General features: G+C 47.3%; 1 pseudogene; it reads left to right on the top strand.

Moving 5' to 3' along the window:
* Window positions 1-11,250: 11,250 nt before the first annotated feature.
* LOC109754042 (methyl-CpG-binding domain-containing protein 2-like) lies at window positions 11,251-13,827 on the top strand (annotated as a pseudogene).
* Window positions 13,828-14,975: the final 1,148 nt, after the last annotated feature.

Here is a 14,975-nt window from a genome sequence, read left to right as displayed (position 1 = left end):
CGGCAGGGCTTCGCCGAGCTTCTGCGAGAGGGAGAGGTGTAGCAGGGGAGGAGGGAGGCGCCCAAGGCTGTTGTGTTGCTGCCCTCCCTCCCCCCTTTATATAGGCCCCCTGGGAGGGGGAGGGCGCCAGCCAAGACCCATCTACATGGGGGGGCGGCGGCCAAGGGGAAGGGGGGTGGCTTCCCCCCCAAGTCAAGTGGGGCGCCCCCCACCCTAGGGTTTCCAACCCTAGGCGCAGGGGAAGGCCCATGGGGGGCGCCCCAGCCCACTAAGGGCTGGTTCCCTTCCCACTTCAGCCCATGGGGCCCTTCGGGATAGGTGGCCCCCCCGGTGGGCCCCCGGGACCCTTTCGGTGGTCCCGGTACAATACCGATAACCCCCGAAACTTTCCCGGTGGCCGAAACTGGACTTCCTATATATAATTCTTCACCTCCGGACCATTCCGGAACTCCTCGTGACGTCCGGGATCTCATCCGGGACTCCGAACAACTTTCGGGTTTCCGCATACTCATATCTCTACAACCCTAGCGTCACCGAACCTTAAGTGTGTAGACCCTACGGGTTCGGGAGACATGTAGACATGACCGAGACGCCTCTCCGGTCAATAACCAACAGCGGGATCTGGACACCCATGTTGGCTCCCACATGTTCCACGATGATCTCATCGGATGAACCACGATGTCGAGGATTCAATCAATCCCGTATACTATTCCCTTTGTCAATCGGTATGTTACTTGCCCGAGATTCGATCGTCGGTATCCCAATACCTTGTTCAATCTTGTTACCGGCAAGTCTCTTTACTCGTACCATAATGCATGATCCCGTGGCTAACTCCTTAGTCACATTGAGCTCATTATGATGATGCATTACCGAGTGGGCCCAGAGATACCTCTCCGTCATACGGAGTGACAAATCCCAGTCTCGATCCGTGCCAACCCAACAGACACTTTCAGAGATACCCGTAGTGTACCTTTATAGTCACCCAGTTACGTTGTGACGTTTGGCACACCCAAAGCACTCCTACGGCATCCGGGAGTTGCACGATCTCATGGTCTAAGGAAAAGATACTTGACATTGGAAAAGCTATAGCAAACGAACTACACGATCTTTACGCTATGCTTAGGATTGGGTCTTGTCCATCACATCATTCTCCTAATGATGTGATCCCGTTATCAATGACATCCAATGTCCATAGTCAGGAAACCATGACTATCTGTTGATCAACGAGCTAGTCAACTAGAGGCTTACTAGGGACACGTTGTGGTCTATGTGTTCACACATGTATTACGATTTCCGGATAACACAATTATAGCATGAACAATAGACAATTATCATGAACAAAGAAATATAATAATAACCATTTATTATTGCCTCTAGGGCATATTTCCAACATAAGAAACTCATCCAAGGTGTAGTTCTTGAACTCGGTGCCGTTGTCACTTCTTATAGGCAAGATATTTGCATTGTGTTGACGTTGGGCTTCATTTGCAAAGTCAATGACGGTTTGTTGGGTCTCGCTCTTCCTCTTGAAGAAGTATACCCAAGTATATCTTGAATAATCATCCACAATCACCAAGCAATACTTTGTACCCCCAAGACTATCAAATGATGGAGGCCCAAAGAGATCCATGTGGAGGAGCTCCAAAGGCCTCTTCGAGTAAATGATAGTCGTGGAAGGATGAGCCTTCTCATGTAGCTTTCCTTCGATATAAGCACTGCAAGCACGATCTTTAGCAAAACTAACATTTGTTAGTCCACGGACATGGTCCCCCTTGAGAAGACTTTGCAAAGATCTCATATTGACATGGGCTAAACGGCGATGCCAGAGCCATCCCATGTCAACTTTAGCCATTAGGCATGTCGCGGTCTTAGTGGGTCGCTCCGAAAAGTTAATCACATAGAGACCGTTCTCGACATGCCCAACAAAGGCTACTTTAAGAGTCTTGCTCCACAAGAGGGCCATGGTATCAATATCAAAGAAAGTGGCAAAGCCCATGAGTGCAAGTTGACGAACGGAAAGTAAATTGTATGCAAGGGACTCAACAAGCATGACCTTCTCGATCGTGAGATCATGAGAAATGACAACCTTACCGAGTCCCAATACCTTAGAGGACAAGGCATCACCCCACTCGACATTGGTGGGCATAGATGGAATCTTGTGCACGTCCACCACCAAGTCCTTGCTTCCGGTCATATGATTTGTAGCTCCACTATCGAGCAATCATGATCCCCCACCGGAAGCAAACACCTACAAGAGATCAATGCTTGGTTTTAGGTACCCATTTTGTAATGGGTCCTTTCATGTTAGTGATAAGTGTCTTAGGAACCCAAATAGACCATTCAATGTACTCATAAGGAGAACCAACAAATTTGGCATAAACATGCCCATCACTAGCACGGCACAACACATAAGAAGGGTTAAAGTCGCCGGCTTTGTTGGAAGGGGTGGCATTGCCCTTCTTGACACCACCACACCCTTCACATTGTTCTTCTTCTCCTTGGAAGCACCCTCTCCCTCCTTCACAAAAGTTTGCTTGAGAGGAGGAGGTCGTTTGGTCTTGTCATTCTTCTTCTTGTTCTTGGACACGGGTGCGAACCCAATCCCTTCCTTGGCCACAACTTCCTTTTGATTGCTCAAAAGGTTGTTGAGGTTTTTCTCACCTTGTATGAACGACACAAGGCCTTTCTCAAGTTTCTTCTTCAACTTTGCATTCTCCTCAACAAGATGCACATGCTCACAACATGGGTTAGTAGCATTTGCATTATCAATTAAAACCATGTGAGGAAAAGTGGCTTTCTCCTTGGTTAGCTTCACTTGGAGTTGATCATGAGACTCCTTGAGGTTAGCATGAACACTTTTCAAGGCCTTGTGAGCCTTGTCAAGTATATCAAACTCCTCCTTGAGTCTAGCAAGGTCAACCCCAAGCTTGGCCTTCTCGGAGTTTAGCACATGAGATACAACAAGAGCATGATCAAGATCTTTCTTTAATTTAGCGTGGTCATCGTTGTATGACTCCTCAAGAGTCAAACGAAGACCTCGCTCTTCCTGAAGAGCATTGGAAAGATCCGAAATCTCATCGGCATAGTCACGACTATGCCCCTCCATCTTAGAGATGGTATCTTCGTGAGCCTCGATCATGTCATTGGCTTCACCAAGTTGTTCCAAGAGAGCAACGAAGTGCTTCTTGGATTTACCCTTGAGTTTACTCATAAAAGACTCAAATTCATTTTCCTCCACATTGGACCCCTCATGTTCATCAGTGCAATCCGTCAAAGAAGGATTATTAATGATGGTAGTTTTGATGCTGGGAGTTACCTTGTTGGTGGCTTTAGCCATGAGGCACTTGGCGGTGATGTTCTCATTGGGTGAGTCGAAGAGAGACAGCCGTGGAGTTGTCGCAATGGCAATGGAGGCCATGGCAACCGACTTACCGTCTTCATCACCATCATCCTCATGGTACTCTTCTTGTGCCACCAACCCCTTGGGAGGAGTCTTCTTGGTGAAGTTGCTCTTGTTGGGGAAAGACTTGGCCTTGTCCTTTCGGATGAGCTTGCCACCATTGTCTTCCCTCTTCTCATAAGGACATTCCGCAACAAAGTGGCTCACATTGCCACAATTATAGCAAGTCCTCACTCGTTTCTTGACCTTCGCGCCACTTGAGTTGTTCTTGTTGAAGTTGGGCCTTGTGTTCTTCTTGCTCCAAAATTGCCTTGAAGCAAGAGCCATGTGTTCATGATAAGCATACTTTGTATCTTCGGGATTGCTCTCCCCTTCTTCCTCTTCTTCCTCTTCTTCCACACTAACCTTGGCCTTCAAGGCAAGGTTGGGCTTCTTTGCTCTTTGAGAGCGTAACACCGCATTATCAGCGGTCTTGTCCAAGATGCTCATAGCCACAAACTCATCCAACACTTCACTTGAGGACAATGTGTGGAAGTCCGGCCTTTAACGAATGACGGAGGACATGGCCTTGTGGTAAGGCATCATGGCCTTGAGGAATTTGCGCTTGATCCAATTGTCATCTGTATCCTTGCTCCCATGATCTCGGAGTGAGACCGCGAGAGTAGTTAATCTCCGATAAACCTCACGAGGTTCTTCATCTTCTTTCATTGCAAACTCATCGGCTTCATCTTACACTACTTCATAGTTGGAGCGTTGAATGCTTGCGCTTCCCCTGTAGAGGGAAACAGCATGCCGCTATGCATCCTTGGCCCCGGTGAAGAGTCGTAGATGAGCAAGATCTTCGGGTGGAATTGCATCTTGGATGATGAAGAGAGCATTCTCATTGAATTGATTATCCGCGGCTTCTCTAGGGTGAAGTTGCTTCGGTCATGCGGATAAAAACCTTCTTCAATGATTCTCGAAAGGTTAGTGTTAACATGGTTCAAATGACGCTTAAAGCGATAAACCTAAGAATCAAAGTCCTCATTTTTCACAATCTTAGGGGGAGGGCCGGCATGATTCAAATGAGTGGAAGGAATCGGTCCACCATAAGTAAGTGGAGGTTCCACATGGGCAAAGATGTCGTTGCCATTCTTACCACTAGAAGAAGGAGCCTTTTCACTAGTAGCTTCCCCCTTGTCGGAGTTAGCATCCGTCACCTTGTTAGTGGGATCACCCACTTTCATCGGTGTGGTAGATAGTTTAAGCCCTTCTAAGAATTTATTAAACATGCTTTCAACCTCGCTCGTCATGGAGGTTTTCAATGTGTCCAAAGCCACATTGAATTCCTCATGAGAGACCGCGGTTCCCCCATCGGTCGTAGACGAGACCGGATTCACACCGGAGTGCTCCTCCACACCGTCTACGGTGTCAACCATACTCTTCGGATGGCAAAGTCCTTAATAAAGAGACGAGGCTCTGATACCAATTGAAAGGATCAATATAGTTGACTAGAGGGGGGTTGAATAGGCAACTAACAATTTTTAACTTTTCTTTACCAATTTAAACTTTGCATCAAAATAGGTTGTCTAGATATCCAACTAGGTGAGCAACCTATATGATGCAACAACAACAAGCACACAAGCAAGCAAGGGATATAACACAAATAAGCTTGCACAAGTAAAGGCACGAGATAACCAAGAGTGGAGCCGGTGAAGACAAGGATGTGTTACCGAAGTTCCTTCCTTTTGAGGGGAAGTACGTCTTCGTTGGAGTGGTGTGGAGGCACAATGATCCCCAAGAAGCCACTAGGGCCACCGTATTCTCCTCACGCCCTCACACAATGCGAGATGCCGTGATTCCACTATTGGTGCCCTTGGAGGCGGCGACCGGACCTTTACAAACAAGGTGGGGGCTATCTCCACAACTTAATTGGAGGCTCCCAACGACAGCACAAAGCTTCACCACAATGGAATATGGCTCCGCTGTGACCTCAACCGTCTAGGGTGCTCAAACACCCAAGAGTAACAAGAGCCGCAAGGGATTAGTGGGGGGAATCAAATTTCTCTTGGTGGAAGTGTAGATCGGGGCCTTCTCAACCAATCCCTAGAAAATCAACAAGTTTGACTGGCTAGGGAGAGAGATAGGGCGAAAATGGAGCTTGAAGCAACAATGGAGCTTGGGGATGGAAGAGGTGGTCAACTCGGAGAAGAAGACGCCCCTTATATAGTGGAAGAACAAATCCAACCGTTATCCACCAACTCAGCCTGCGTAGCACGGTACTACCGCAAGGGCACACGGTACTATCGCCCATGCAGTAGAAACCAGAGCAGCCCTGATGCGATGAAGCACAGGGCAGTAGAGCCGCTGGCGCGGTACTACCGCTCCCCTTGCGGTACTACCACAAGGCAGGGATAGTCCAGATTTTGGGAAGGCACGGACATATAAAAATACATCCGTGGCAACTTCCGCTGAGTTGGGATCTATGCAAAAATCCGACACGGTAGTACTACAAGCCAGGAGCGGTACTACCGCGCGGGGCGCGGATGTAAAAAATTACATCCGCCCCTACTGCCGCGCATGTTGCTGAACCAGGCCAGAGCGCACGGTACTACCGCGCCAGAGGCGCGGTACTACCGCGTAGGGCGCGGATGTAAAAAAATTACATCCGCCCCTACTACCGCAAAAGCTGCAGCGCCTGACCTGAGACCACAGTACTACTGCTCCAAGGAAGCGGTACTACCGTGGGCACTTGCGGTACTACCGCGCCGGAGGCCGGTACTACCGCAAGGGCCTGCGGTACTACCACTCCTAGGAGCAGTACTACCGCATGACCAAGATCAGCAATCACGACATTTGCATAGACAAGAAAAGACGGAGATGCTCCAAAGTGCCAAAGGAAAGGTGGTGCAAAAGGAGTAGACGTGTACGTGATGATTCCACCCAAACCTTTTCAAAGTGGACCCCCTCTTAATAGTACGGCTTTCCTACGACTCAAATCCACCGAAAAGAAACGTAGAGAAACACCGTCTTCAATAGTCTTCGAGGGGCACCAAATAGTCTCGTGCCTAGTCATGATATATCTGAAATACTCAATGCACACGATTAATCCGCAAAAGCATTGTCATCAATCACCAAAACAACTAAGGGATAAATATGCCCTTACACAAGGGTTTGCCGGAACCCGTAATCCGACACCGTTCATCGTCTAAAGTGCGCCTCCACACCATCGACATCTTCGCCGTCTCCACCTGGATCGTTTGCCACATGATGACGGGCTACACGCATGTCGTGCGTTCAATGCGCTGGTACGTCGGCCGCTCGCGATGTCCTTTGCTAGCCTCTCATCCTCACCACATGCCCCGCTACCATCCAGGCGCCTCGCGCGGGCGTGGTTTGCTGCTCGAGCATCTATGTCGGCCCATCCTTCCACACCGCGTGGCCTCGTCCCGTGCATGGCTGTGCACGTTGGTGCTTGTGAATTGATGGCGTTAACTGCTCGTACATGCATGTTGCGTTTAGGGCGGGACGGACGTTGTTCGTGTGCCTGCACCGAATTTTATGAAGATCGTCAAGTGTCCGCGCATCTCCACCGAACGAGTAACAAGCTGCCGCTACGTCGCCCCGTCGGGCTGCAGCGCCGCCGCCCCGTGGTTCTTCCCGTGGCTGCACCGATCTGCGCCGCCGCTGCGTCACCCCACCAGGTCGTAGTGCCGCGGCACGTGATCCTCGCCGCCGCCCTGAGACCGTTCCCGTGGTTGCACCAACACGTGCGCTGCCGTGGCGTCGCCCCTTCAGGCCGTAGTACCATAGCCTGCGAGCAACCGCCGCACCGAGGCCGTCCGCTCTAGGTCATCCCCGAGGCTGCACCGACCCTCGCGCTGCCGCTGCGTCGCCCCGTCAGGCCATAGCGAGTGTGGTACGCGATCCTTGCAACCGCCCTGAGGTCTTCCCCGCCGTCGCCCCGACCTGCCCGCCGCCGTTGCGTCGCCCCTTCGGGCCGTCGCGTTCCGCGGTCCACCGCCGTCCACGCACGTTGACTTTCAAGTGATATGCGCTGCACCGCCTCCCCCGGCGCAGGAACGTCACCGTTCGCGCCGGTCTTCGTCACGCTGTCGGGTTCATTATCGCCTACTTAGTGCACCGCCGCTGCGCTCCTTCTCTAGCTGCCGCCGCCTCCTTAGGCCGCCGCCGCCGCTGCTCTTCTTCCGCGGCTCCACGGCGACTACCTCGACGCCGGTGACCCCCGACTCGACACCGACCACGGCGTTCTTTGCACGGCTACCTCGACTACGGCTACACCACCCACGCTCTCGGCTACATCGACAAACGGCACAAAGGGCTACCACCTTACTTGAGCAACCTCGTCGAGTTTCCACTCCAGCCACGACTTTCGCGATGCATCGACCGTCACGACTGTGGGGGGGCGGGGGGTCCGTCGGCTTGCCTTCGGATTCTTCTCAAGTATCACCGTCCGCGTCGCTACCGTTGTGACTGCGGGGGGACGTTGAGTGACGTGATTGTATTGGATACATAGGATAGACTAGGAAAGTATTCTGGCTTGTCTTGTACTCCAAGTAGATCATGTACTCATGATCCGACTTCGGCCACGACTTTCGCGATGCATCGGCCTAGCATGTACACTGAAGTGTTCCGCGGCGTACATGGTTTCATTAAAGTCGCCCATGCAGATCTGTTAATCATGTCTGATGCCATGCAAAGTACGCAAGAACTCCCAACTTTGGTATCTATTTTCTGATTTGGGTTCTCTGTAGAAGCTTGTAAACCGCCAGGAAGGCAGATCATTGTCTTTCCTCCTAACGCTCACATCTATGTGCGCTTGGCTGTAGTTTTTCAATTCAACATGAACTTCCTCTGTCCAAAATATGCCAATGCCACAACTCAAGCCATCACTATCCACCGCGAAACAATCTTTAAAACCCAAAACGGATTTCAGATTCTCCACACATTTACCCCTAATCTTCGTTCCCATGACAAAGAGAAGGGCGGGACCTTCTTGCTTCACTATGATGGGTTCCCAAGCCCCCCATAGTTCCAGCTCGTGCAATTCATTGGGACCGGCAGGGCTGCTCCGCAGCCGCCGCCGCCGATGTCCCAGAATTATCTGGTGTAGGCTTCTTCTTCTTCTTCTTCTTCTTCTTCTTCTTCTTGTGTTCCCTCTCCACTGTTCCATCATCCTCATTGGCCTCGGTTTCAGTTGTGACTGGACCACCACTTATCACAATCCGCAGGTTCTTCTCGCGATCAACTATTGGAGTACCCCTAGATGGATTATCAATCCTCCTGTAAACCTGTTTTGTGGCCTCTCCCCCTTTGCGCTTGTCCCTATTATTTTTCACCGGGGGTTTACCTCTTTGTTCGCCTCTCTAGCAATACTTGAGTGAGTCGTATCTTACCTTGATCCCTTAGCATTAGCATGCTCTTCTCTGTTCGAACCCTGACTAGAGGCCGACATCTTCCAGTCCTCTTGTGGCCGTAATCCCTTACCAAAGGGTAAATCTCCATTCGCATCTATAGTTCCTGAAGTAGGACAGAACAAGTCTCCATGACTCAGTCATCCGCATGCGAAGCAAAAATGTGGAATATTCTCGTATTGTATATTACACATCTGTGCTTTTACGCCTGGCCGATTCAATCAAAATCCAATGTCGCAAAGGCTTACTCACATTGAGTATCACACGAGATCTCAGAAAGCCCCCCCCCCCCGCATGGTCAAACTGCACTTGAGTCGCCTGCTAATCTATCTGCTTTGCAATCGCTGTTCCCCACGAGTCATTCCGAAGATTAAAAGGCAAATTCACCACTCCGGCCCAGACTTGTAAGCGATTAAACATTAATTCAGATGGCCGCATGCACTCCTCAAATTCAGAACAAAATCACGTCGTGTTTGCTAACATGCCATGGAGAACCTCCCCACACGCGATCAATATCTCGATGGGTAGCAAACTCAACCATAAACATGTTAGTTCTAACATATTGGAACACAAGTCCTTTAGGGTTTCCCCAGGCGGGACGAAGTGCGTTGGAGATGGTCTGGATATGGAGAGTATTGCGATTCAGGACCTTCCCCGCCAACATATACTTCTGTTTGTCGCCCTCTTCCCAATCATCGATCACCAATGGCGTTTTCTCTTCCTCTGTGATACCCAACTTGCCCAAGGCCTCTGCCAGCCACGCCCTCGCTGAGTTAGGAGACAAGGGTCCGGCAGTGCCTTGCTCACCGTTCGCTGATGATGAAGCCATCTTCTCCCGACGGTGATGCCTCGCCCCACCGATAAGATCAGCGGGTGCCGCCAAGTCCACGTAGAAACCCTATCGCCTATCGAGGGTTCCGGGTTTTTCGCTGGAAAAATCTAAAAACAGATTAACACAGAGAAGGAGGGAGTATTAGACATCATCTCTGCCATGTGGATTTGATTGCCTACGCCGCTCAAGTGCCATGTGTCTCCATTATTTAAGTATGTTTTTAATTTTTTGCTATGATATCGAGCAGTTTTTTATACAATACTATTAATCATGGATACCTTTTATTGATTTCCAAATATATCAAAATCATCCGCGTTTACATCTAGATGTGTTCAAATTACAAAACAATATAAAAAAGGGTCGAGATTCAAAGCAGAAACTCCATTCTCCCCCACTCTTCTCTCTCGCCTCTCACGAAACCCTCTCTCCCTTACAGGTAGCGGCCCACCATCGTCAGGAATGGATCCCTTCGTTTCTGACCCCACTGAACCCGTGACAACCAGTCCCCATACGCAAACGCAGGGACAGGAGGAAGAGAGCCTTGAAGCCGACCCCTCCTTCAATTCGCTTACCACTGAGTCCGTCGGGGCGCAGTGGGAGGGCGGTGCCGCCACCACCCAGGCGGACGATGAGGCGGAGAGTGGGGCGCCCGGCTCCCCTTCCTCGCCCCGACCGCCGCCGAGCATCTCCTGGCGGCACTATCCTCTCAGGGCCGCGTGCTTCCGAAGGCTGGCCGCCTCCGGCGAAGCCCGCCGACTCCGCGAGGCGAAGCTCCTTCGTGCGTCTAAACCGCCCGCGGAGAAGGCCGAGGACCCCGACGAGCCAATCTGGCCACCAAGAAGCCGCCATTGGAGGCACTTCGTGTATGTATACCTCGCCTTCCACCCCGACTCTCCTTTCGCTCATGAATGCATGATTAGATAGTTCCTTCAAAATAATTTAGGTTTAGATAGATTACCATGCTAGGGCTTTCGGAGAACATATCGCTAAGTCGTTTGTTTTCAGAGATTTTACACGTAGTAGATTCAGCAATTTTACATGTGGAATAGTATAGGCATATCTGTAATTGCAATCGGTGCATTCGATTTACTATTGCTACATTAGGTTATGTTTCTAATGCTGATTGCATCTCGGTCAGTGTCTAGCCTAGGGTTCTGGAGCGTTACAATAGCTCAAACTGTTAAATATATATTTGCGAGTTATGTCCTTACTTTTGTGAACTGAATTGTTGATGCCCCAACTAGTGATGAGGTGTTAAGTTCCGCCTTTCTGTTCGTAACAGAATCTCTGAATCTAGCCTAGGGATCTAAAACATTACGTAAGCCCTAGTTACCTAATTAAGCTGTTCGAAATGTTAGAGATTCATGGCATACCATAATGAACCTGATTTATGGGAGAACCATACTACTCTAATGCCAGCGATATCTTGATATCTAGTCTGAGAAATCAAAGATTTACTATAAGTAGCCTTTGTGCTCACCCTCTTTTCATGTTCATGGTGGTGTATCCCTTGTGTTTTAATCTTACGTTCACGTTTTTTTGTTTCTCTATCAAGCATTTTGCCTTTCCCAGTCTGAAACTTTTGCAATTACCTCCAACAGGGAACTAAAAACTATGGGGTACAGCCCGGCTAATCCTGTGCCCAACCCTGATGAGAGTTCATTATCTCATATCAAGAGCCAAGATATGTTAGCTGACAAGGCTGTGGACCAATGAGATGACAGTGACACTGAAAACTCCTCTGGAAGTGCATCATATCAAGTTGTACCTTACAAGAGTGCCCAGGGAGAAAACACCTTACCTGTGCTGTCTAAAAAAGTGAATTCATTATTAGTACATATTCTATGCAATGTCGTACTTGCCAGAAATGGAGAGTTGTACCATCCAAACTGAAATATGAGCAAATCCGAGAGAATATTATACAAGTTCCTTTTTCTTGCAAATATGTCCATGGGTGGAAGCCACAAGTTACATGCCATGATCCAACTGATATATCTGAGGATAATGGCATGGCATGGGCAATTGATATCCCATGCATCCCTCAGACCCCTCTTGGGTGGGAAAGGAATATTACTCTAAGGAGTGAACAGGGCACCAGATTCGCTGATGTGTGAGTATTACTTGTTTTGCACAACATCGTAGTTAATTTGTTTCCCAGCCTTTTGTATTTATTTCTGAACAAATGATGTTGCAGTTGTTTTCTAATGTCCCTGGGTCGTAACTCTTGAGAGCTCAGAATGCTCATTTATGGTTTAGGAATTTAATGATGTACATATTTGATCAATGGTTAATCATTCATACCTGTGGGCTGCTACACACCTTACAAACCTATATAAAAGGATGTGCTTGCCATTCCATGTACGTATTGTGTGATTGTTTTGTAACACTTCTATACATCCTTTCAGGTACTATATCTCTCCTGCAGGCAGAAAAGTAAGATCCATGAAAGATGTCGAAAGGTAAGCTAACTTTCTTTTGGTCAACTTCTCTTCAATATCGTTACTTTGTTAAGCATATTATCGTCCAGATGCATTTTTTCATTCATCTAGAATGATGATAACTCCATCCGAATGGTATCCACTATTATTGTGATAGTTGATACAAAGTGTTATCATTGTACTTTCACTACCTCAATGGCTCAATGATCATATGAAGCACACAATCAGCATTTAGGCTTAGCTTTGTCAGGGCTTATTTTCAGAAATCTTGCCTGTTCTTACAATTGAATGTTGGAAACAACACAGAATACATGTGTATACTATGTGAAGTTGTGAACTTCTCCATGTGGTTCAATCTGCCTAGATGTTTATCTCATCCGTTATATGTTATACTTTGATAGGTATCTTGAAGACAATCCAGACTATGCTGCCCGTTTATAGTTATCTCAGTTTTCGTTCAAGGTACCTAAACCTCCAAATTGCCCTCGTCACTCAGAGCTTATTGAACCAACTGAAGGTATATTTATGCACAACTTTTAATACGGTTACTTGAACTGGCGTGCTAAATGAATTGCTGGTTGGACAAGCATCTCTCTTTTGGTTGAACAATGGCCACTATTGCTTCAAATTTATATCAGTGATAAAATGGTTTTCGGATTGCCTTGTTAACTGAGAATGCATTACAAGTTTGTGTATTTGTATATTGTGGTACTTGATGGAACTATTTAAGTGGTAGGACAGGTGGTGAGCTGGGGTGTACAGGATAGTTGGGCATTCATGTAAGCAAAGTTTCACACGTGCCACTCACATTTTAAATGATCATAACAGGTTGAGATGTCATAAATTGGATTTTACTTTATTGTTTTTAAATTTCTGTAAATTGGATGGCACACCTGATAACATAACGTAGACAATTGCACACACTAGTGGCTGCTGGATTATATTCCCTTTACATGAACATAAACTATATGAGAGTTCTGTTAATGCATGCTGCCTATGTATAGTTGCATAACACGAGACAGCCAGGTGGGCAACTTCTAGTACCCGTGTTGATTATAGCACCACTCCTAGATTAAGTTCTTGCAACTAGCTAGCGATTTAGGGATCTTGTAGCAGCTATTAGAAATTTATAATCACTGTGTGGGGTTCATTGGTGGTTGGTGCTGTCTGTTGTTTCCATCTATTTGTATACTTACATACAATGACCCTTGCACAACCGACGACGTCTTGATGTGATTAGCTTGCTTGTCTTCTCTTCTGGCTCAAGTGATTAATGGCGTTATATTCACTCTGTGTTTGTGCAACCATCTGATAATTTGACACACATGATTTGTTATTTATCTGATGGCATGTTCTTATTTTCAGTGCCACCTCCGGTTCACGAGGATCCCGTGCACAACTACATGCCGGTCCCTCATGGAGAAGCCAATCATGTAACTCACATACCAGTGACACTAGCTCTACAAGTACCAGTCATGCTCTCCAAAAAGAGAAAACTAAACCAATGATGCTCTCCAGAAAGAAAGAAAAATGCTCTATCAGTGATGTTCAAACGTCAGACTTGAAATGTGCTATTTTGCTGCATTATCTTACTGTATGTGTTCTACCTTGGCTAAGCTCGCTCCCCTTATGTCGTACGTTGCTCCAGCTTGGCTGGAACTGAGAAAGTTTTTGGGACATCGACATCAACAGAGGAATGTTGTTGCAGAAAGTTATTGAAACTGCCACATTGATTTTACCTCACTCTATTCGTGTGCTATGAATGCCTATAACTTTAAGTTTATGTGTGTTGCACATCATAATCTCTTAGATAACAGAAGTTTCTGCCACCCCCATTCTATGACCAAAGATTATATTATATACATCTATCTATTTCATGTTTATGCGACAAATTGCATAAACGCGCAAGCCCATAGCATTTTAGACCCTTTTAAGTTCAAACATACAAATGACAAAAGCCGTTAAACTATGCATCATATTGATCTGCATCTCAAAAGAAAAACAAACTAGGCGTGGCCTATGTTGTGATTCTTATAGAACTAGAAAAATAGAAATGCATTTCATGGAAAGAGTGAGCCCCATTCTATGATCAAAGAATTTACAAACTGGCATGAGAAAATTATGCACAAGAACATGACATGAAACCTTGGTTCGTGATGTGGTATTTTTGTAGTAAGTTTTGGAGTTCTTGTTGTAACTACAACTCTACAATCAGGGTTTGTATTTATGATGGTCTGAGCATAGTCCCTCAGCCTGAGATACTACTTCTTGTGCTCTCCTAAAAAAACCTCTACAACAAGGTTTTTAGCCCTATAGGCCATGTGCCTATCAACACCATACTTCTCCTGGCAGTTGTCAATCAGAGTTAGTATGCTAGTGGTTATCAGACCTGAACAATGACTCACGGGTCTATGCAAGCCACTTTGCACTAACCCTTTGATGTCTCTGTACAACTAGGGCAAGTGTGGTGCAGCCTCATCTTTTTTTATTGCAAATGTCTTTTTCCCTTTGATAACTACTGCAACTATACTATGAAGAACCGGCAATGCTCTTGTTTGCAACAAACAATGATCCTTTTGTCCGAGTTTCTGTGATAGCTGAAATTTCTGGCTTGTGTAATGTGCAAGCTCAACAAAGCACCTCTGAATTGTTGTTGATCCCTGAAGCACATGTACAGACATAACTGCTGATGTGGTTGCTCAGGTTTCAACTCCTCTAACACACTAGAATATGACCTAGTGGTGGGGCCTCTCCTAACTAGCAGCTTCTACCTCTTTTTTGCATGTTCTTTCATGGGTGGTTCTTCTCCTATAGCAACATTCACATCCTCCTCCTCCTCCTCGATTTCAAACAAATCCTCAACCTCAATGTCACCCTAATAATGTAGTTGT

This window comes from Aegilops tauschii, chromosome 7, assembly GCF_002575655.3.
Source record: "Aegilops tauschii subsp. strangulata cultivar AL8/78 chromosome 7, Aet v6.0, whole genome shotgun sequence".
NCBI classification, from domain to species: domain Eukaryota; kingdom Viridiplantae; phylum Streptophyta; class Magnoliopsida; order Poales; family Poaceae; genus Aegilops; species Aegilops tauschii.
The sequence above is the reverse complement of the archived record's forward strand: the minus strand, read 5'-3'. Positions and strand labels throughout refer to the sequence as shown.